At 42.4% G+C, this 22,452-nt stretch overlaps 1 protein-coding gene across 5 annotated transcripts in view; it reads right to left on the reverse strand.

Annotated features, from left to right (window-relative positions):
- Positions 1-9,862, reverse strand: part of TBL1XR1 (TBL1X/Y related 1) — a 179,187-nt gene extending 169,325 nt beyond the window's left edge. Inside the window, exon 1 of one of the 5 annotated variants that reach the window (XM_082458982.1) lies at positions 9,769-9,862. The gene's annotated coding sequence lies outside the window, so the exon portion shown is untranslated. Of the gene's footprint in view, positions 1-8,973; positions 9,028-9,768 lie in introns of those variants that run through there. The other 4 variants (XM_082458983.1, XM_082458985.1, XM_082458987.1 and 1 more) reach the window with 4 other exon arrangements.
- Positions 9,863-22,452: the final 12,590 nt, after the last annotated feature.

Consider the following 22,452-nt stretch of genomic DNA (forward strand, 5'->3'; position numbering starts at 1 on the left):
TCCCATTACCTTACTTCAGAAACCCAAAGCAGATGACCCAATTGCCTTACACTGTCAGTTAATGATACCTGATAGCCACAAAATAGAAATAGAACAAAATTAGTATGCAGTCTACCCAATTAGCCTTTTTAAATTAAGGGGAAAGCATAAAACACTTCTTCCTAACCCATAAGCTGTGTTCTATTTATTAACAGTTGAAGGTAACCACCAAAATATGCTATTAACTAAACTTTTCTGACGAGGTGTTTGCTTACGCTAATGTCAAGTAGTTCCTATTATTCTATAAGGTGTAGATTTTCAGGCCTTAAATACGCTAAGAAAATTTAGAACTCTCTCAAAAAAAAAAAATCACAAAATCAAATGACAAAAATCTCAGAATTTTAATACAGGAACTGACTGTATAAGTACTGATAGAATGAAAGAGCAAACTTTAGGTAGCATTTCATCTGATCCTCTTACACATTTCTAGAAGCTAAATGACTTTACCCATGTAACTATGGCTTTGCAAAACATGGCAAAAATTCATTTGCTTAATACTGAATTCACATTAAAATGCTAGCCAACATTCAAGTAGATAAGCAGTAAGAACAAAAACACAAACATCCACTTAACAATCAAGTCGTTGCCTACTCACCTATGGTCAACTCATCTATGACAAAGGAGACAAGGATATACAATGGAGAAAAGACAGTCTCTTCAATAAGTGGTGCTGGGAGAACTGGACAGCTACATGTAAAAGGATGAAATTAGAACACTCCTAACACCATACCCAAAATAAACTCAAAATGGATTACAGACCTAAATATAAGACCGGACACTTTAAAACTCTTAGAGGAAAACACAGGAAGAGCACTCTTGGACGTAAAGCACAGCAAGATCTTTTTTGATCCACCGCCTAGAGTAATGGAAATAAAAACAAAAATAAACAAATGGGACCTAATGAAACTTAAAAGTTTTTGCACAGCAAAGGAAACTACAAACAAGATGAAAAGACAACCCTCAGAATGGGAGAAAATATTTGCAAACGAATCAACGGACAAAGGATTAATCTCCAAAATATATAAACAGCTCATGCAGCTCAATATTAAAAAACCAAACAACCCAATCCAAAAATGGGCAGAAGACCTAAATAGACATTTCTCCAAAGGAGACATACAGATGTCCTAGAGGCGCATGAAAAGCTGCTCAACATCACTAATTATTAGAGAAATGCAAATCGAAACTACAATGAGGTATCACCTCACACCGGTTAGAATGGGCATCATCAGAAAATCTACAAACAACAAATGCTGGAGAGGGTGTGGAGAAAAGGGAACCCTCTTGCACTGTTGGTGGGAATGTAAATTGATACAGCCATCATGGAGAACAGTATAGAGGTTCCTCAAAAAACTAAAAATAGAATTACCATATGACCCAGCAATCCCACTACTGGTCATATACCCAGAGAAAACCACAATTCAAAAAGACACATGCACCCCAATGTTCACTGCAGCACTATTTACAATAGCCAGAACATGGAAGCAACCTAAATGCCCATCGACAGACGAATGGATAAAGAAAATGTGGTACATATGTACAATGGAATATTACTCAGCCATAAAAAGGAACGAAACTGGGTCATTTGTAGAGACGTGGATGGATCTAGAGACTGTCACGGAGTAAAGTAAATCAGAAAGAGAAAAACAAATATCGTATATTAACGCATATATGTAGAACCTAGAAAAATGGTACAGATGAACCGGTTTGCAGGGCAGAAATTGAGACACAGATGCAGAGAACAAATGTATGGACACCAAGGGGGGAAAGTGGCGGGGGGTGGCGGGGGGTGGTGGTGGTGGTGTGATGAATTGGGAGATTGGGATTGACATGTACACACTGATGTGTATAAAATGGATAACTAATAAGAACCTGCTGTATAAAAAAGTAAAATTAAAAAAAAAAAACCAATCAAGTCGCTGATCACCTAGTTATGATGCCTATCATTCAGTGTGCTAAAAAAGACACAATGCGGGAGGGAGGGAGGGAGGGAAGAGAGGAAAGCACTGGTACCAACTTTGATCTCAGACAAAATAAAGATACCAAGATGTAGGTTGATATCTAGTTCTTAGAAAGTAAAAATTCTTCACTCTGTTTAAGTAGTTAAAAATGTAAAACATCTCCTTTGTTTAAAAAAAATGTTTGAGAGTCCAGAGTGCAATTTCACATAAAGAAGAATATAAAAAAGACAATGACCATCTCTGACCCTTGGCCCCCATGTTTTCTTCTGTATTTTAAATTCTACCTCCTGAAAGAAACTTTCAATAGATAAAAGGAAAACAGGTGGCAAACTTCCCAGTTTAAACATTCAATACTTATTCTTCCTCATTCATTCCTCAAACTGTTCATTCTGCATAAATGTCTTACTTAATCTGGACACTCTTTATGCTTACTGAAATTTAATTTTTGATCTTTCAGCCTGACCCTTATAGTTTGATTGTACTATTTCTGAGTTATGAATCTAAGCTCTCATAAAGCAGGGTGACATCCAACTCATTTTGTTTGACACTGAAACCCTCATATTTTAAAACTCTAAATATTAAAAATTTCAAAAAGACATAATACCAAAATAGCTGCCTTTAGAATAAATTACCCAGGTTGTTTGGCACATCTTTACCACAAAAAACTATTAAAGAGGGACTTCCCTGGTGGTCCAGTGGTTAAGACTCCCCACTTCCACTGCAGGTGGCACAGGTTCGATACCTGCTCAGGGAACTAAGATCCCCCGTGCCACGTGCCCCCCCCCAAAAAAAACAAACTATTGAAGCGAGATAGTTACAACGACATTCTTCTGGTAGACTAAACCCACTGACACTATATGACAGATACATGTTAATACATTCATAGTAATGGCTCAAATGGGACTCCAATGTGGTCAGAATGCTGTCACACATACTGAGAGCTAAAAACATAATCTTATTTAGACATACTACTAAGAAAATAACAAGCAAAAAGACCCTGAGGATTAAAAAAATAAAATCCAAAATCTTAAGTTTCATAACAACTAACACAAATATAACCAGATAAAGCAAACTTAGTGTGACATGATTCCCAACTAGACTAGGTTTTTCACCAGGACTGTGGCTACTATTCCAGGATTAAGAGAATAAAACTATCCATTTCCATTTCACTCTAAATGTTGACTAGATATTTTTTTCCCCTTCCTTGTCAACACTGCCAACATGAAAATTCAAATTAATGGTTAAATGTGACTATAGTACAACTAAACTTTGCAAGTCTAACTCAAAGAGAAGCTTCTGCCACATCAACAAGAGTGAAACAGGACTGTCACTGTTATTTTAACATGGGCTCTTGTAGAAGCAATCCATTTTATTACGAAGATAGTATAATACAAAAGTCAAGAGTTTTGCTACGTACTATAAGGAAAGTGGCCCTTTCCTTCAAGAAATGTAACATTTGGTTGAGGCAATGTGACGCATACTCACAAAACGATAAATAATTATGGAGTTTGTGATACTCATTAAATGCGATGAAATCTCAAAGAAATATCTTGAGTCAGGACAGCCAGAAAAAACTTCATGAAAGTGGGACTGAAAATAGGCTATTAAAAGGATAAAGGGAAGGAACAGCATGCACAAAGGCAGAGGAGTAATGAGTATGACAAAACTGCAGTATTCGATAGGCAGGCAAGAATCCCAGTTGGAGAAGAGTGGGAAATACGGCTGAATAGGTTAGAATGGAACCTTAAAAGCCAGACTTGAAGCAGATGAACTACATCCAGCTGCCAAAGGGAAGCCATTATGGGTTCTTCAGCAGGGGAACTGACGTCATGAAACCTGTATTTAAATAAATTACACTGTTGGTGATTAGAGAAGACAGAATGGAGAAGAAGATATCGAGCAACCTACTTGAAAAGTAATGCAATAACCCAGAAACCTAAAACCATTCATTCATTCTCTCCCTCACTCACTGAGAAAACAGACTGCTAGTTAAAAACACTGGCCTAGGGACTTCCCTGGCGGTCCAGTGGTTAACAATCCACCTTCCAATGCAGGGGACGTGGGTTCGATCCCTGGTCGGGGAACTAAGATCCCACATGCCGAGGGGCAACTAAGCCCTCACGTGTGCGTGCGCGCAGGCGCTCTAGAGTCTACGCGTGCCACAACTAGAGAGAAGCCTGTGCGCCGCAACAGAAGACCCCGCACGCCGCAACTAAGACCCGATGCAGTCAAATAAATAAAAATTTAAATAAATAAGAACACTGGCCTAGAAGTCAGACACACTGGACCTAAACCCCTCTCTGCACCCCTTACTACCTGAGCCTTGGTCTCCATGCTGTTAGTAATCAGGATAGCAGTCGCTTAGATTGTCACAAGTACCTGCCAAAGCACCTTCGTAATCCTGACACATAGAACTCTAGTAGTCGTTAACATTACTGCTGAATTAAGAACGATAAAAAATGGGAAGGGAAAATAAGACAAGATTCAAAGGTATTTCAGAGGAACACAACCTCCAAGCAGAACTGTCTTGACAGCAGCTGAAAATGTAGAACAAGAACACAGATGAAAGGTTGAAGCTGGAGAAAACAATAACCTACTTAACAAGTAATCACTCCAATTTTAAAAAGCAGATCCTAGGTACTGCCAGATCCAGCCTTGAACAATAAAATCCCTTTTTATTTAAAAAGAGTAAGAAAATGTTTCAAATGCTGCAAGCAGATTTAAAAAGTCCAAGCCCAAGTGACAGAAGAACGGCAACAAAGACACACAAAAGACCCACCACTACCTACACCAACCATGGAACTTGGTATTGTTTCCACTTAGTGTTGAAACCCAACCTAGGGCTTTCCTGGTGGCGCAGTGGTTAAGAATCTGCCTGCCAATGCTGGGGACACAGGTTCGAGCCCTGGTCCAGGAAGATCTCACACGCTGCAGAGCAACTAAGCCCGTGAGCCACAACTACTGAGCCAGTGTGCCACAACTACTGAAGCCCACATGCCTAGAGCCCATGCTCCACAACAAGACAAGCCACTACGATGAGAAGCCCACGCACCGCGACGAAGAGTTACCCCCACTCTCCACAACTAGAGAAAGCCCACGCGCAGCAACGAAGACCCAATGCAGCCAAAAATAAATAAATTTTTAAAATAAAATGAAATAAAACCCAACCTAATTCTTCAAGTAAGCCTTAAATCACAACTTCAGGAGTAAATAAATTATGCCAAGCTTATTTCGACTATTTTGCCCAAAAATTCAGGAAATAAAACTGCCAAATACATTCTATGACATTATGCCCCTACTTAAAAAACAAGCAAATAAAATGTAATACAAAGAAACAAACTTCAAATCCAAACCCATTATCATCCTCAACAACTCACATTTTCATGATGCTTGTTTGTCAGCTACTGTTCTCAGCAACTTACACAAACGATGTTTTTCATTATAGTTTGATTTACAACGTTGTGCTAATAATTTCTGCTGTACAGCCAAGTGACTCAGTTATACACATATATACATTCTTTTTATATATATATTTTTTTTCCATTATGGTTTACCCCCAGGGGATTGGCTATAGTTCCCTGTGCTATACACTAGGACCTTGCTGTTTACCCATTCTAAATGTAATAGTTTACATCTACCAAACCCAAACTCCCAGTCCATCCCTCTCCCTCTCCCGCACCACCTTGGCAACCACAAGTCTGTTCTCTATGCCTGTTGAGTCTCTTTGTTTTGTAGATAGGTTCACTTGTACTGCATTTCAGGTTCCACATATAAGTGATATCATACGGTACTTGTCTTTTTCTTTCTGACTTACTTCACTTAGTATGATAATCTCTAGCTGCATCACACATACAACTCTCTTAATCCTCTCAACTCTTTGAAGTTGACTGTCCCATTACACAGAGGAGAAAACTGAGACATAGCGGAGTTACTCCCCCAAGGTGACATAATTAGTAAGGGATGGTGCCTGAGTTTGAAGCTGCACAGTTCACCTTGAGAACCCGATAGAATCAGTATGCTGCACAAAAAGACTTTTATGATTTTTCTTACACAAGTTTTCAGAAATGCGTGAGATACTCTTATTTGCTTTTCCTTCTTAATTAATTGTAGGTATGGAACCACGTTTCCTTATTTCTGCTTGCAGTATGTGGAGAGGCTATGTCACCGCTGTGAATCTAAAGGTAGGAAATACAGCAGTTGACAAGAAGATGGCATCTTATTAAACAGTTCTAGAGAGTTAAGACAATGGTATTTGAGCCCTATGAATTTCATTTATCCATGCAATCACTTGACCCAGTTAGTAGAGCTCCCAAGTACAGAATTATAAATTTGATTGGAAACACTAGTTTTTGCAAGGATATCTAAAGACTGACGAAACAGCTGAAACTTTGGCACAGCTACAGTCATCTAGAAAGAACATGGACTAGGGCTCAGACAGACCGAGGTTTAAATCCTAGTGCATCATTTGATCCTTTTGTGGCCTTGAACAAGTGAATTAACTTATCTTGACCTTGCTGTTTCATCATCCACAAAAAGAGCCCAATACTACCCACCTCAGGATTAGCCTGGGATATAAATGACATAGAAAGCACCTCACACCTTTCCTATAGTATAGCCCAAGCAGAGTCCCTTTCCTTGGACTCTTGCAAACAGGACAGTTAACTGTACTCTTAGGGAGTCCAATCCCAGAGGAGGTGAACAGCAAACCTCTCCAGCATAAGCTCGCTCACACAGGTTTTTTTTTTAAATTCAAGTATCTATTGGTGATAGAGCAGGAGATACCACCATGGGGTCTCCAAACCAGACTATACTCTTACCAATTCTTTACTACACAGCCCTGGGGTCTTAGCCCTTCTGTACTATGGGGATGTATAATGTCTCAATGTTAGCTGCTTTCTCTTTTTGCATGTCAGTGACTTAAACTATAAACATCATTTGAAATGAGTCAAATTTCATGTACTAGAAAAATACAAAGTCCCAGACAGCGCCAACATTTCTGCCATCTCTCTCTCCCCGACTTACTACTATTCACATTCTTCTCAATTCTTTTTATACAAATAACACAGAAAATGAACAAACCCAACAAATTATTTCTTCATCAAAATGTGTCAAGTCAGAAATTCTTTGTAGTAATAACTGCTGTAGTATATTGGAGAAGAACTCCTTTATTAGCTACTCATTTGACAAGGTCGTACTTATATTTCATTGTTATATATGAACAGATGTATTCGTTCAACAGGTTGTCATTTAAAAGATCCATTAGTCACATCTCTTTTTATCAGTAACCCCTAATGTTTATAGTAAGCTTCTGCCCTTTCTGCATATTAGCTTGAAACTCTCCCAGTAGAAAGGAAGCAGTTACTTCTCGTTCTCTCGATAGGCATGTATCATGGTAATCGTGATAAATCTTATGGTGTGAACACAGGTAACAAAGATTCCTGAACACGCGTAAAAACGTATTAAAATATTTGCCTCTTTGAAGCAACCAGTGAAAAAATACAACCTTCACAAAGGGCCAATCCATTTACCACGGGTATCTCCCATATTAATAACCAATGGTACACGTTGAAATAAAAACATCTTATAAACTAATGGTGAGCTCTGCAACATTTTTATGCCATTAATAAGTACCTTAATTAAGTTCCTTAACAGTAAGAAAAACTTTTTCCACGTACATATTGTTTTCATCCCCCATACAGTTTAGTATTTTGCCCTCTAGGTCTGATTCTAACAACTCAAATGACAAAAAATAGTAGTTACTTATGGACTTAATGGTTGGGATTACATATATCACATGGTGCATAACAGCAGAACTGGGAGAAAAAATTCATATTCCAAAGAAGCAGGAAAACCTCGATTTAAGAGCAAAAAGTATAAACACGAATCACTCGCCTAACCACTTTCAGGCATATTTTCTTTCTGCTGTTCCTCCTCCACAGGTAAACGCTAACTATTTCTAGAACGCGCTCAAGGATAATTTCCGAGGCTTGCTTGCCATGAATTCCCATGATACAACTCAGCACACACACAGTTTTCATGGAGACAAAGGTGCCCTATTTCCCTAGACTACAAACTTATTAAAATGGTGAGAACATACAGTTCCAGGAAGTCAAGATTACTAAAATACACCAATGCAGCATGGGTCTTATTTAACAAAAAATGAAAATAAACCACACTGGGAAAACCAAAAAGTCACTCACTCTATCTTCAACGTGTAACCAGGATATTTATTACAATTTTTTTTAAGGTAAGTAGATGAAAACACCACCAGGGCCTTATATTATCCAACCTGATAAAGGAGTCTTTAGGGAAAAAAAAGGGGGAAAGAGAAACGATTACTTAATTATATGGGGGAGGGAGAATCAAACCATTCAGACTAAAAATAACCCACATTTCACCCACCAAATTTTATTAACAAGCTTGTTGAGATCAGCATAAGGGTCTTGTTCAGAAAACAAGAAAGCCAAAAGTCAACTTCCCTCTGTCAACTATAATCACATAGGTACTAAAACTCTTCACCCTGATGCCCCCAGAGTCCACGGTTTTAAGTAAACTCCAGACACTGAAGAAAAAACCTAGTTTTTAACTAGGTTCCAACACTTTTGCCATTTGTAATCACCAATTTATTTTCGAGAACATTATTAGATAACCTAACAACGGGAGCGTCTTTTAAGAGCCATTACAACCCAAATTTTACATGAAACACACCATTTTCACAACCTAAATTTATTTTCGGTTGCCACTGCAAAGTGCTGCCTGTTTCAGCAAATTAGGAACTTCCAAAAATACTGAACACGCTAACACACGCATGGCTTCCCTCAAGCTGCCATTTCAGATTAATATTTCACTTATAAAAGTCTGCTTCTGTTCAAAAAATGACATCGGTTGCAATGAGGAAGTTACCGATAAACCACTCTCACAACGTGGCCTTTACACTGTCAGAAAATAATGTGACTCTGAGCCACCCAAAACTTACCAGGAAGCTGGCAATAACTTTGCCAATTCTACACTTCTGAACCCAACTTCAAAGAGGCTCTATCAAATACCTCCTCAAGACGATAAAAAGCACTAAGTTACAAATAAACACGTCCCGGAGCGCGGCCGCGCGCCCCTCCCCCGCCCGCGCCCCCGCCCCCGCCCCCGCCCGGGACGCGCGGCCCTAACAGCCGCCCGCAGCCCCCAGCACGCCGGCCAGGGTCGCCGCGCCGGGCCCGGGGCCGCGCCGCGGTAGGGGAGCGGATTTCCATTGCTGCCTGAGGTTTAACAAAATAACGTGCACCGAAGAGATCCCTCTCCCCTGCTAAAAATAGGCTATAAAGGAGTCGGCCTCATGATGGCTCCTTGATTCAATTTGCTGCAAATTCTTTCCTGAAAGCCTCCCGCACATACACACACACACACACACACAAAATGGGGGTGTAAATGCAAGAAGGGTGGAAGGGGGGAGAAGGCCGAGATGCACATTTTCGGGGACAACAACATAATAAGGGTGAGGATCCCCCGGGACCAGGAAAGGGTAGGGGGTGGGCAGGCACGTGAGCATTTCAAAGAAGCCTGAGAGCAAAAAGGGGGGGATGGGGCACCCTAAATGCCTTCCCTCCCCTCCCCCGCCAAACCCCCAGCTCCCCGAAGGGCCAAGTTGAAAAATGCATGTTCCACTTGCGCCCATCCCCCCCCCCCGGCGGCCCGGCGCCCCCCGGCCGCCTCCGCCCGCGCCCCCCGCCCAGGCCCGCGGCCGCCCCCACCCCGGGGTCCAGCCCCCGGCGCTTACCTGGAAACCGTGGCCTCCAACGCCGCTCCCCCCTCCCGGGAATGGAGACACAAGGAAATTCCCCTCCTCGCCGCCGCCGCCACCTCCAACCACCCCCAAAATAACCCCTCCGGGGGGTGAGAGGCAATTATAACCCCGGCGAGCGGAGGGCGCGGGGGATGGGCGCCGGGCGGGCGGGGGCGGGGAGCGCGGCGCGGGTCCCCAGGTGGCGAGCGGAGGTGCTCCCGCCGCGGGGGGAGGGGCGGGGGCGCACGCGGCCGGCGGCGGGGGGAGGCGGCGCGCGGGGGAAGGGCGCGAGCGGGGAGAGGAATTGAGGCAGAAGGTAAAAGCTGTTACTAAGGGAAAGAGCCAAACGGTTCGGAGCAGCCAACGGCTCAGACACTCAATACTGGGGAGAGAGGAATGGGGACCAGCCAGGCACAAATGAGCTCGCGAGGCCCGCGGCGGCGGCGGCGGCGGCCGCGCAGCAAAACAAACCCAAGCGGCCTGCGCCGGGCGGGCGGGCGCGCGGGGGAGGGGCCGGCGGGGGAGGGGCGCCGCGGACGCGGGGAGGAGGTGGCGGCGGCGGCGCGGCGGAGGGGGAGGGGGGGCACCGCCAGCCCAGCTCCTCTTCCTCCCGCCCGCCGCGGCGGCGCTGGGGGCTGGGTGGGCGCGGCGCAGGCTTTTAAAAAGAAAGACAGACCTGCAGGCGCTCCGAGGTGTCGCCGGGCCCCCGGCCGCCCCGCCCCCACCGCTGTGCGCGGCCGGGTGCGGGGCAGCCTGGGTGTTGGCTGCGTGGCCCCGGGCCCGGTGGGGGCGGGAAGGCTTGCGCCGCCTCGGGTGGGGAAACGCCGGTTAGCTTTTCTGGGGAGGCCGGCGGGCCTCCCGCGTGTTCGGGGGCGGCCTGGCCCCGCGGGCACCCGGGCTGCGCGGCGCGGCCGGCGGGCCACACGCACGCGGTGAGCATGTGAGGGGAGCGCGGCGCAGGCATCATATGGACGTTTGTTTGTGAAAAGATCTGCACGCACCTTTGTGTGCGTAAATACATATGTTTCTCGGAAGCGTACCTGGAAAGGTGCTTTATCTGTAATAAGCGATATTCAAAATGTAATCCAGAGCACGGGATCTGTGGAGAAAACACACACAAGAAAAGGGTTTTGATACTAAACACAAAGCTGTAATTGAAGTGTTTATGCCCAAATGTACTGTGAATTAAACATATGGTGGTATTTATCGTCTGGTGGGTCTGTTAGAAAGGTTTGGTCGATCAGTTCTCGTTTCACAAAAATAAAATAATGTACCTAAATGTTTACTAAACATATATACCTCTACGGCAGCAAAGACAGTAGAAGTATATCCACTTTGTGTACTTCTTGCATGTGTGTAGCACATCAAGGTGGTTTATAGAGTGTAACTTAGGTGAGTGATAATGTGACAATATGATGAGTGCAGCGGGTTGTTTTTAAAAAGGGAGGCACCTCACAGTTTTTGAAACAAATGTGTTCATCTAAGGTCCTCAAAAAGCAGGTCTTGGAGCCTTCTCAGACCTTTGTATAAGCCTAGGATAAAGAAAGCAGCTTACCCTTTTAATTTTAAGATTTGGCCTCAAAGAAACCTTTTTGTTGTTATTTTCAGTTATTGCTGTCTTCAAAGTAAACTAACATTTTTTGCAGCCTTTTTAGGTAAGGGGTTCTGCTTTCATACTTTTGTACTTTCACAACAATATTTGGAAATCGGTGTAGTCATTATTTTGAAGCAATAGCCTTTTCCTCTCAATATAAGAGACCTAAATTTTCACACCAAAAAAAAGTTCATTAGAACTTTTACATGTCTGGACTCCGGGTGGCCTAATAAGCTCAGTGATGAGACAGGTGCTTTTTTTGGCCAAGGTCAAAGGCTCTTGCCCCTGATGAGCTCTTGGAGGAGGGTGGGGAGGAGCAGCTGAAGGCCTTTCCAGACCTTTGGGGGGGGGGGGGGCAGGAGGGGCAGGAAAACCATCAGAGGAAAGGGAGTGAGATTGGAAACTCCCTCTGAACCACCAGAAAGAGAGTTCAAAGCATCTCGGTGGTTTGTCCTTAGAGCTATTTTCATATATGAAAGAGGGAATGTTAGAATAAACAATGTCACCTGATGGGAATTTAGATAACTGCAGGTTTCCAAAACACTGTGTTGAGTGTACAGGGAAACAGCACAAAGAGAGCTAGTTTTGCATTTCAGTAAGATTCTAAAGCTTAGGCTTATTTACTGGAGAACCTTTGCAAAGATGCTTTCCAGAAGCACTGAGAATATAATATCTTCTTTTTTTTTCAATATTTTTAGTGACATACGTATGTATGTCACTAAGCATAATCCTCTCTTCAATTAGTAAGCTATCTCAGTACAGCTAGGGTTCATTATCTGAGCCACCCAATGAAACACATCTATTGGCCTAGCTTGTTTTTGAAGTTTCACATTGTGCCACCACTGTGCGTGGGTCCTGTCCAGGAGCAGCTACCATAAAATCAAACCACTCATCCAGTGAATGAGGACTTCCCAACTACACCGTTTCTTAATGCGGTCATCTCCAAACCTGGGACCCCAGACTTATCTTCCTTCAAAATGACCTCATTCCCTCCCTCAGGTTCATGGGGTCCCGGGCTTCTAGCCTGAAATTCTTATACCGTACACCAAGCTGCCTCCTTTCCTAACAGAAATTCCTAAATCGTTATTATCACAATGATAATAATAATACATGCATTTGTTTACAAGGTATTTCTGTGCATAATTGACTTCATTTGAATATCATAATAAAAGTCACCTAAGGGGACCTGTGCCATAAGCTTGTTCCTGTAAAGTGAACTTCCTCCGCTGTGCTCACTGAAGACAGACTTGAAGCACCCTTCGGACAAAAACAGTACCAAATGTGGAAAAGCCTTGATTCTCTCAGCGAAGGGGTTTTAAAGGAGGCCATATTTTGATCACTTTGATGTCTGTATTCCAGAACCTATCTGATATGACATTGTGGCTTCAACATGAAATACTCAGATAAAAAGAGCCACCATACAAAGGTCACATGTATTGTTACTCTGCCCACTAGTCATTCCAACACATCCAGTATACGAGATCAGAGGCCTCACCAAAATGCAAGCAATAATTAGGCACAAGAGTGAGGTAACAACCAGTTTCCAGTACTTTGTCCTAATCTAAAAGCCGTCCTTATGTTTTGAATATAAATGTTAATATGTTTCTAGAAAGGAGAAATTACTGTTACTAAGAAATTTTAAAGCAAAGAGGCACATTATGAAGAAAGTTCTCTTGAACTTTCTAGCTAACTTCTCAAGGAAGAGAAACTTCTTACCAGTAACTGTTACCAGAAGTTACATGTGTATTATAAAATGACTAAACAAATCTTGACTTGTTTTATTTCAGTAATATTACACCCAGGGGATGTGGTATGGCAAGATAGCCTATACCTTTGCAACTTTTATCACTCAGGAAATAGAACACTTTAAAATTAGGGTGGTTTAATCCCAGACCTCAGGATCTCATTACTGTATTTTTAAAGTCACCGTGATGTTTTAAGTTGTATATATTAGCTGATCTATGTAATTAAAATATTCAAAACAAACTTAATAGCATGAAAATGGTATTTGATACCAAAAATATTATCTTGGCACTGTAACTCTCTTTCGTATTGTTACTCACCCATGAAATCAGTGGCTTTATGTCTGCAGCATTTACCCCCAAGCTTCTTGCTGGCACCCTGTGACATGTTTCTGTTTCATTTTGACTCCGTTTGTGCAATTCTTTGTCTGTGGTTCTTCCAGCTATCAGCTTTTGCCACCCACACTGATACATATCTCAGCCACACATCTCAAGATCTCAGCACACAAGCTCCTTTTCTCCATCTGTGCTTAGCATGCGACGTGTGACCTTTCCTCATCAGCGTGAACCTTGTCACAGTTTTCCATGACTCTGTGACCCGATTTCATTACAACAATGAACTTTACTTGGGAGTCTTCATTTAAATTACAAAAGCAAACACACAACCATCTTGCAAGTATTTATGCCTCTCAGATAATGGAAATAGCAGGTTGTATCCTGCCTTTGTGATTAGTCAGAATAGAAAACCAGCCACACACAGAGTGTACTGCTGTACCAATCACTTACTTATACTGACCAGCCATGTTCTTCCTCAAGCAGTGCTCAAGGCCTCACATTATGTTGATGGTTTTGCTGTTCATTCATTCAACAAACTTTTCCTGAATGCTTAGCGTACCAGGCACTGTTCAAGAAGCTGTTCACAGTAAACCAAACACAGCCCCTACTCGCATGGAATTTATGGTCTAGTCCAGTCAGGTGGGGGTTAAGAGGACAGACAGACTTTCAAAAACTATGTCTGCATTAGGCTATCGTTTGACTTCTGTAACAAAGACAATATAAAAAATGGCTTAAACAAAATAAAAGCTTATACTCTAACATGGCCATTCAAATGTAAGCATTCCAGAACAGATAAGGTATCAAGGACCCAGATTGTTCTACTAGCTCGACACGTATCTCCTCCCTAGTGGTCTAAGGTGGCTTTTCTAGCTCCCGCAATCACATTCAAATTCCAGCCACTGGGCCAGAAAGAAGGACAAATAGAGGACTCGTCCTGGCAGTTGTTCTTATCACTTCTACACATACTTAACTGGCCAGAACTTGGGCATATGACCATACCTAGCTGCTAGTAAGTCAGGTAAATAACAGGTACCAAGCTTAAGTAAAATAAGGTGGGGAGAGGGTTGGGAGCATATGTTAGTTTAGATAGGGCTTTTAGAAGAGGCTGCTCAGTTAAGGTGATCTGTGAGCAGGAAACGAAATGAAGTTGCGGGGGTGAGTGGCAAATATCAGAAGAAGAAGGCAGAGGGAATGTCAAATATAAAAGAGCAGAGGCAAAAGCAAGCGTGCTGTATTCTAGGAATAAAAATGATGCCAGTTGACTGGCACAAAGTCAGCCAAGGAGTGGCGGGAAAGAGAGCCAGGGACCACATGTGAAGGCCTTTTTCTTTTCATGAGATGGAAAGCCATTGAAAGGTTTTGAGTGGAGAAGTGACTTGACGTGACTTCTGTTTTACTATGCAGAGTGTTAAGTGCAATAGTGCGACAGTGGAAAGGGGACAACTAGTTAGGGGCTAGTGCAGAAATCCCAATGAGAGGTTGGCAGCATGGAGGATGGTGGCAAGAGCTGGTTAAAAGAAGCTAAACTCTGTGTACGTTTTAAACAAGGATCAGGAAATATAGTTGTGGCATGCGAGAGAAACACAAGACTCAAAGATGCTGCTGAGATTTTAGACCAAGCAAGTAGAAGAATGGAATGTCCATTTATCAAGATGGGAGAGTCTGGGAGAGGAGAAAGTTTATGAGGGAAAAATCAAGAGTTTTGTTTTAGAGTTTGATGTGACAATCAGACATCCCCGTGAAGATGTCAAATAGGGAGCCAGATATACATATCTGGTGTTCAGAGGAGGTATCAGAGCTGAAAATATAACGCTGGGACTCATCAGTTAAGTAAGGATATTTGAAATCACAGATCTGGATACAAGCGGCTGGAGAGTGAGTGTAGGTAAAGAAGAGTTCTCTATTACCTTCAGCTGTCTGCTGCCCCAAATGTCTCCCCTGCTCTTGATGAGCTCAGAAGCCTAAACATATTTTATCACGGGTGGATATAATGTGACATTCTATCTGTGCAAGGACATTGATGGAAAGAAACCATGGGTCATATTAATGGCTGCCAGTTATTGAAGCTTATTGCTTGTTACCAAGCACTTTTATCTTTGCTGTCCCTAATTTTCTCAAAAACCTGTAGAGGTAAATAATACTGTTATCTCAGTTTGACTCATGAGGAAGCTAAAGTAACAAGACCAAATAGCTTATCTAAGTTCACGTGGTAAATGGCAAAACAAGAATTTGCACTCGAGGCTGTCTGAGAGCCTTGTCTGCTTTTCCACTGAGTGCAACTAAGCAGGTCAAGGCAAGAAAGTGCAAGTGTTTGCTGCAAAGTCCTTCCATGAATGGAGGAGAGAAATGCAAAGTGGAAAAAAGGAGAAACTGCTTCAGGGGAGGAACCACATCTTAATCTCATTTATATGACCCACATCTCCTAGATCAGAATCTCAAAAAATGCTTATTGAATACAGTGGTTATAATCAACCAGCTGCATTCAGTCACTTGCACTCTGAGCTATTAGTGCATCTACACAAGGAAGAAAGGATTACACGAGGAAGACCTTCGCCCCACTCACTCCGTACCTCTCACCACCTCCAGTGCTCCCACGTGGCAATTTGGGTGTGGCGTGTTCTCAAAGACAGCTTTTGTGGGCAAAGAAGGCAATATGTTGTAATTCAGTTTTATTTACTACAAATTTGAAAGCCTAGTTTTCCTTAAGCTTTCAAGCTCCATATCTAAGTCTCTCTTTTAAGTGAATGCTTACAATCTGGTTAATTAAATTCCTTTGAATTATTAAACTTCATTTATACATTTAATGTATTCAATCTTCTTTTTAAAATACTTCATTGCTCAACAAACAAAAGAATCACAAGTAATGCTCATAAATATGATAAACTAATTATAAAATATGATGAATCTTAAGTTCTTTTGAATATAACAAAAATACAGATTTAATAAAATTCTCATATCTTTTCACTGGAAATCACAAATCTAAATCAATTACAGAGCTCACATAGATGGTTTAAATTGGCATCACAAGGACAACCTGTCAGGCATTCTAAAAACGTCAAATTATCTTAAACATCACAAATGTTTAAAACACCAAATACAAATATGCACAAGTTATTTCTAAGCATAGAATAAAAAATTTACTTTAGTAGACTTAAAAAGTTTAAGTGCATAAGCTTTAAGTAAGTATTGATATACTTATCTCTTTATTTAACTTTATGCTTTACTGAGGCTAAAAGAAATATGCTTTAAATAAAAAATTCTACTGGCCCAGGTGACTTAGGGTAAGTGGCTAATTCTCCTGAGAGGTCTGGCTGGAGATGCAGACATCGGAGTAGTATTTCTCACAGCTGATAAGATATACTGAACCCTCCTTAATGCCGCCAATGGGAACCCCAAATTCTTGCCTTCAGATGGGTAGTGGTCTTGCCACCGTTCCTGCTCACAGATTCTGGCTGAACCTACTTCTTCCAAGTGATTGGTATTTGTACCCCTACTGCTAGATTGCTGACACACATAGCTGAATTCAACCAATTTATAAACTATTTCATTTTATTCTGAATTGTTTGTATTTTTTTCTTCTCTGATGGGACTACAATTCTTACAGAAATTAACTGTGCACATTCTCATGTCTGTGGCTGGCTCTGCAGTTCTGAACACACACACACACACACACACACACACACACACCCTTATTATGGCCACTGGAAAGTGAGCAGACTTCACTTTATAAGAATACGCCAAATGCCCTTATGTTAAGATTTCTTAAATTGTGTTCCACTCATCATGGGCACATAGCCTGCACTTTGGGGAATAAAAGGTTCAACATTAAAGAAGTCTGGGAAATCTCACATGTTAAATCCACCTTCTGGAGATTTGCAATGTTCCTTAGCATATTAAAGACTGAGAAACTTTGCAGTATGAAAATCTTATAAACCCTTTGAACCCCCTTTTTAAAGACATACCTTTCAAAATCTTGCAAAGCTAGCATTCTGTGGAACGCATTTGGTAAATTGTGTTCAAATTTGGTAAAATGTCTTTAATTCTTGATCTTTTATTTTTCTACTTTTTGGAGATCAAAGCTTAGATATACAACTAAATGGGCTTCCTAATACTTCCCTTCCCCTAAACTTATCCCACCCAGCCACAGACAGAACTGAATAGTCACAGCCCTTCCCCACAGGGGAAACTGCTCTCCCAGGGGCAAAGGGCGAGGGAAATTATGTGTCCCGTGGCAAGTCCCCTCCAATATGAGAGGGGAAGTCACTGAGCACCTGTGCTCACTTCCTTCCGACACTCTTGAAAGTCGCTGTCCTTTGCAGAGACTCAGAGAACTCCTCATGGGGCACAGGACCTCCCTCCCCTTCTACAGCTTTTGATGTTGTGATCTTCCTTGAGCAACACAAAGGACAGACTGTGTATGCCAGTACCCAGGTTATTATTGAATCAAATAAAATGAACTTGATTTTAGACACATTTAGTGATAGGTATAACCACCACAGGGCTAGCGTAGAGGTCAGAGGAACTGGGTTCTAGATGCAGCTCTATCCGAGTTGTGTGTAATCTTAGAAAAAGCAACAACCAGCTCAGAAACTCAGCCTCCTCATGAATAAAGTAGGGAGCACATTAACAAGATTGCTCCAAAGCAGCCAGTTCTGCATGGCCACACCACATCACCCTGCTCACCGGCAGGCCCACAGCCCATCTCCATCACTCAGTCAACATCTATCCGTGACTGCCGTGTGCCAGCTATTTCACAGGGCTGTCGCATGCCTCTAATGAAATAGTGTTTGTGAAAGCAGATCACAGTCTCCTTTCAAAAGCAAGGTATTTTTAGTCATTATTCTGCATAATAAAAGGTATAAAGAATAAGAGCTATGGGAAGCCTCTTAAACACATTTCACCTGTTTCTCGAAGTCTTGCCTACCCCCCTGGGGTGGCCTAACTGAGAAGAGAAGTCACTTTGAGCAACAGCCAGAGGAAGTAGAGACCTGGGCCAAGACCAGCTCATGACACAGCTAACCTCAGAACATCAAATAGTAGTAAGAGCGAGCATGTTATTGAGTACTTACCATGTGTTAGGCCTTTTGTTCAAAACCATTTGATGCAGATTAACATTTAATCCTCGCCATAGCCAGATGAATGAGGAACTATTATTATCCCCTGTCCACAGATGAGGAAACCAAATCACAGGCTGATTAAGTGACTTGCCTGAGGTTCCCTAGCTAGTAAATGTCAGAGCTGGATTTTCATCTAGGCAGGTGAGTTCATACCCTTAACCACTACTCCACACAGCAAGCAGATCTGAGCCTGGCAGGGGCAGGGGTGGGGACAGAACTGCTGCAACCAGAGAGCATTCTGGGTCACAGGCCAGCCCGGAGGTCCTGGGAGGCCTCTCTTAGGACCACAGGTGTTAGAACCCGAGGAAGTCTCAAGGAGCAGACCTCTTCACTACTCTAGTAGGGGATGCATGAGACCCTCGGTCTCCAGAAGCTCCTGGCTGGCAGAAACCTTTGCCCCCAGGCATTGAGAACTGGGGCATCCACAGCCTGAGGAAGGGTAGCTCCAGACCTTAGCGCGAGGTGGAAGCCAGGGGGAGGGGGCAGGAGGAAAGGAAGAGTACAAGCAGACCGCAGTCCTCCCTCCAGCTGGGAAAAGGCAGCCAGGTCAATGGGGTTGCCTTTGGGCAGGAGGATTAGCTCTCTTGAGCAAGTACACCTGGAGCTGAGAGCTGGGCCAGGCTTCCTTCTAATGAGGAATCAGAGAGGAGTTACAGAGGAGTGAACGCAGAGAAAGGGACCTGGCAGGCTCGGAAGCTGGGGGGCAAACTTTTACTGTAAAGGGCTAGACAGTAACTATTTTAGGCTTTGCGGGCCATGTTCTTCTTTGTTTTGTTTGTTTTTTCCTCCAACCTTTTGAAAAGTATAAACCATTCCTAGCTCCAGGCTGCTGCTGGATTTGGTCTGCGGGTTATAGTTTGCCAACTCCCGATCTAAAGAAATCATTGGTAAACCTCACCATTTTACCTGAGTCTGACCCTGCCCTCCTCTCCAAAACTGGCCATTTACCTTAAACTAGGGCCCTCCAAGGAGTTGGAGGATCACTGTGATGAGGAAAAGGGTGTGATGTTCCGACTCTGGTGATGCATCTTGAAATCTGAGTGAGGTATGTTCCACTGAGGTGCTACAGGACTAACTCTTTTTGGCAACCCGAAAGTTTGCTCTGGGGATTATCATGCCATGCACAGCTGCACACATGAGCAACTCTGCAAGACTTATGTTTCGTGCCACATTCCATTTGGGAACTGATGCCCAAGATAATATTGCAGAGCAATGATACTCAGTATTACTCTATTTCAGGGAAAGTGGAGTAGCAAACTTTTCTCTCAGTACCCAAAAATGGAATGTCCCAATGTCTTTGAGAAGAGCCTGACCTCAGCAGGAAGAAACTGTACCTTTAAGTAAACTTGACTTTCAGTCATAATGCCTCCTTTGAAGAGCCCAGATATGCAATAAGGAAGCTCAGCTGTAAAAAAAAAAAAAAAGAAGCAGCTTTACATATTTTGCTATTAGAGGGGCAGCTCATTGTCCTACCATCTGCCCCAAATTATCTGTCTCATAGCTAGACACAAAACAGTTCTTCTCTTCCCACCTTGAACTTGAACTGCTATTTACTAAAGCTATTCTTAACACAAAGGCATAGTTTTAAGGCAGGGAGGTGGGAAAAGGGGAGGGAACGTATAATGTTTTTTTTTTTAACCTAAAAATGTACAGGAGATCATGGCATCCAAATAGTTATTAGAACGTTCCAATACACTTCACATGAATTTAAAGTGTCAGAGAGACTATGTATAATGGAATACAGGGAAAGGTTATTGATATGGGGCAAAGGACAGAAAAGTTTTCAGTAGGAACATGAAGTTTGGGAAGAAAAAAATGAGAGAGGGAAGGGTTCAAGAGAAACCTCCAGTTGAGAAGCTTTGGTCCACCATGGCTTAGAGGTCTGAAAGTGGCCACTGGCTGGGGCAGAAAGGTCTTAGAAACAATTTCCCCTAGTTCACAAATCCTGCCTGGGACCTGCTTAAAGGGAACACTAGGAAGCACTTAACTGAATTCATTACATTTCCCCTTGCCTGGGTGGCCCATTGCAATCTCCCTGACAACGGTTCCTGTGTTGACCAAGGCAGGCCGACTAGACTGCCTATTAACCAAGAAACAGTAATAAGAGAACTGCCCCACAGTAAATTTTAGGAAAATGTTCTGTGGAGGTTTAAAATTACAAATAATTATCTACTTGGAGTCGTCTAGGTAAATTAATACTTGGAAGCTTTGAAATAAATTTTATCTTAGAGATCCCTTTATATCCTATGAATTATATATATCTCTATATATTTGGAACTTAGACCAAGGAGCAGTGGCTCTCATCTGCAATAACCTCCTAGTCTTTGCTTCCTTTCCGGCTTTCCTCCAAAACGTTTGCATGAAGCAGCTTAAAACCTCTAATGCCCAAACTTCTCTGAAGCCCCACCTGCATGTGCCCCTCTGCCCCGGGCTGTGTTGCGGTCACACTGAGTTTTTCCAGTTCAGTGCATGGACCGTGCTCCCTCCCACCACAAAGCCTTTGCCTTTGCAGTAACAGCTGCCTGGGCCACCTGCTCTCCCCGTGCTAACCTCCACACCCTCCCTCTTCCTAGTTAACCCCACACTTTCACTCCTACCCCCTGGTCTCAATTCAAGCATCACTTCCTTGGGAGGACTTTCCTGACCCCTGACAAGATCAAATGTCCCCATTATTCATATGATCTCTTTATAACAGGACTCTGCTCCTTCACAGTGCTTATCACAGTGGCCATTTCATGTACATTTGTCTAATTATTTGATTTACAGTCTGTCTCGTCCACTGGACCATGAACTTTTTTTTTTATTAATTTTTATTGGAGTATAGTTGCTTTACAACGTTATGTTAGTTTCTTGCTGTACAGCAAAGTGAATCAGTCATACATATACATATATCCACACTTTTTTCGATTTCCTTCACATTTAGGTCGCCAGAGAGCACTGAGTAGAGTTCCCTGTGCTATACAGTAGGTTCTCATTAGTTATCTATTTTATACATAGTAGTGTATATATGTCAGTCCCAATCTCCCAATTCATCCCACTCCCTCCTTCCCCCCTTGGTAACCATAAATTTGTTCTCTATATCTGTGCCTCTATTTCTGCTTTGCAAATAAGTTCATCTCTACCATTTTTCTAGATTTCACATATAAACAATATTATACGATATTTGTTTTTCTCTTTCTTACTTCACTCTGTATGACAGTCCCTAGGTCCATCCACGTCTCTGCAAATGTCACTATTTCATTTTTTATGGCTGAATAATATTCCATTGTATATATCTACCACATCTTCTTTATCCGTTCATCTGTTGATGGCCATTTAGGTTGCATCCATGTCCTGGCTATTGTAAATAGTGCTGCAGTGAACATCAGGGGGCATGCATCTTTTTGAATTATGGTTTCCTCCGGATATATGCCTAGGAGTGGGATTGCTGGGTCATATGGTAGCTCTAGTTTTAGTTTTTTTTTAAGGAAACTCCGTACTGTTCTCCATAGTGGCTGTACCAATTTACATTCCCACCAACAGTGTAGGAGGGTTCCCTAAACCATGAACTTCTTAATGGCAAAGATTATGCTTATTTTATTTATTAATGTACAAGGCACAGAGAAAGCACTCAAGGTGAGCTATTATTATTATATACATCTGGAACAGTAGATCAGCTTTGCATTTGGAGTCTTTTAGAACACTGTGTACAAGTTTACCACTTACAAAATTGACTAGGAACAAAACAAAACAAAACCAAACCTATGCGTAAGCATGATGCCAAACTATTCCCTCTGATAAATTAGTAGGAACATGAGAAACAATGCTTTTAGATAAACAGAGTATACTGTTCTGAAGGGTTGGTTTATTCATGGGTGTACTGTGTGTGTGTGGGGGGGGTATTATTATA

The sequence above is a fragment of the Balaenoptera physalus genome, assembly GCF_965194825.1.
Source record: "Balaenoptera physalus genome assembly, chromosome: 4".
NCBI classification, from domain to species: Eukaryota; Metazoa; Chordata; class Mammalia; order Artiodactyla; family Balaenopteridae; genus Balaenoptera; species Balaenoptera physalus.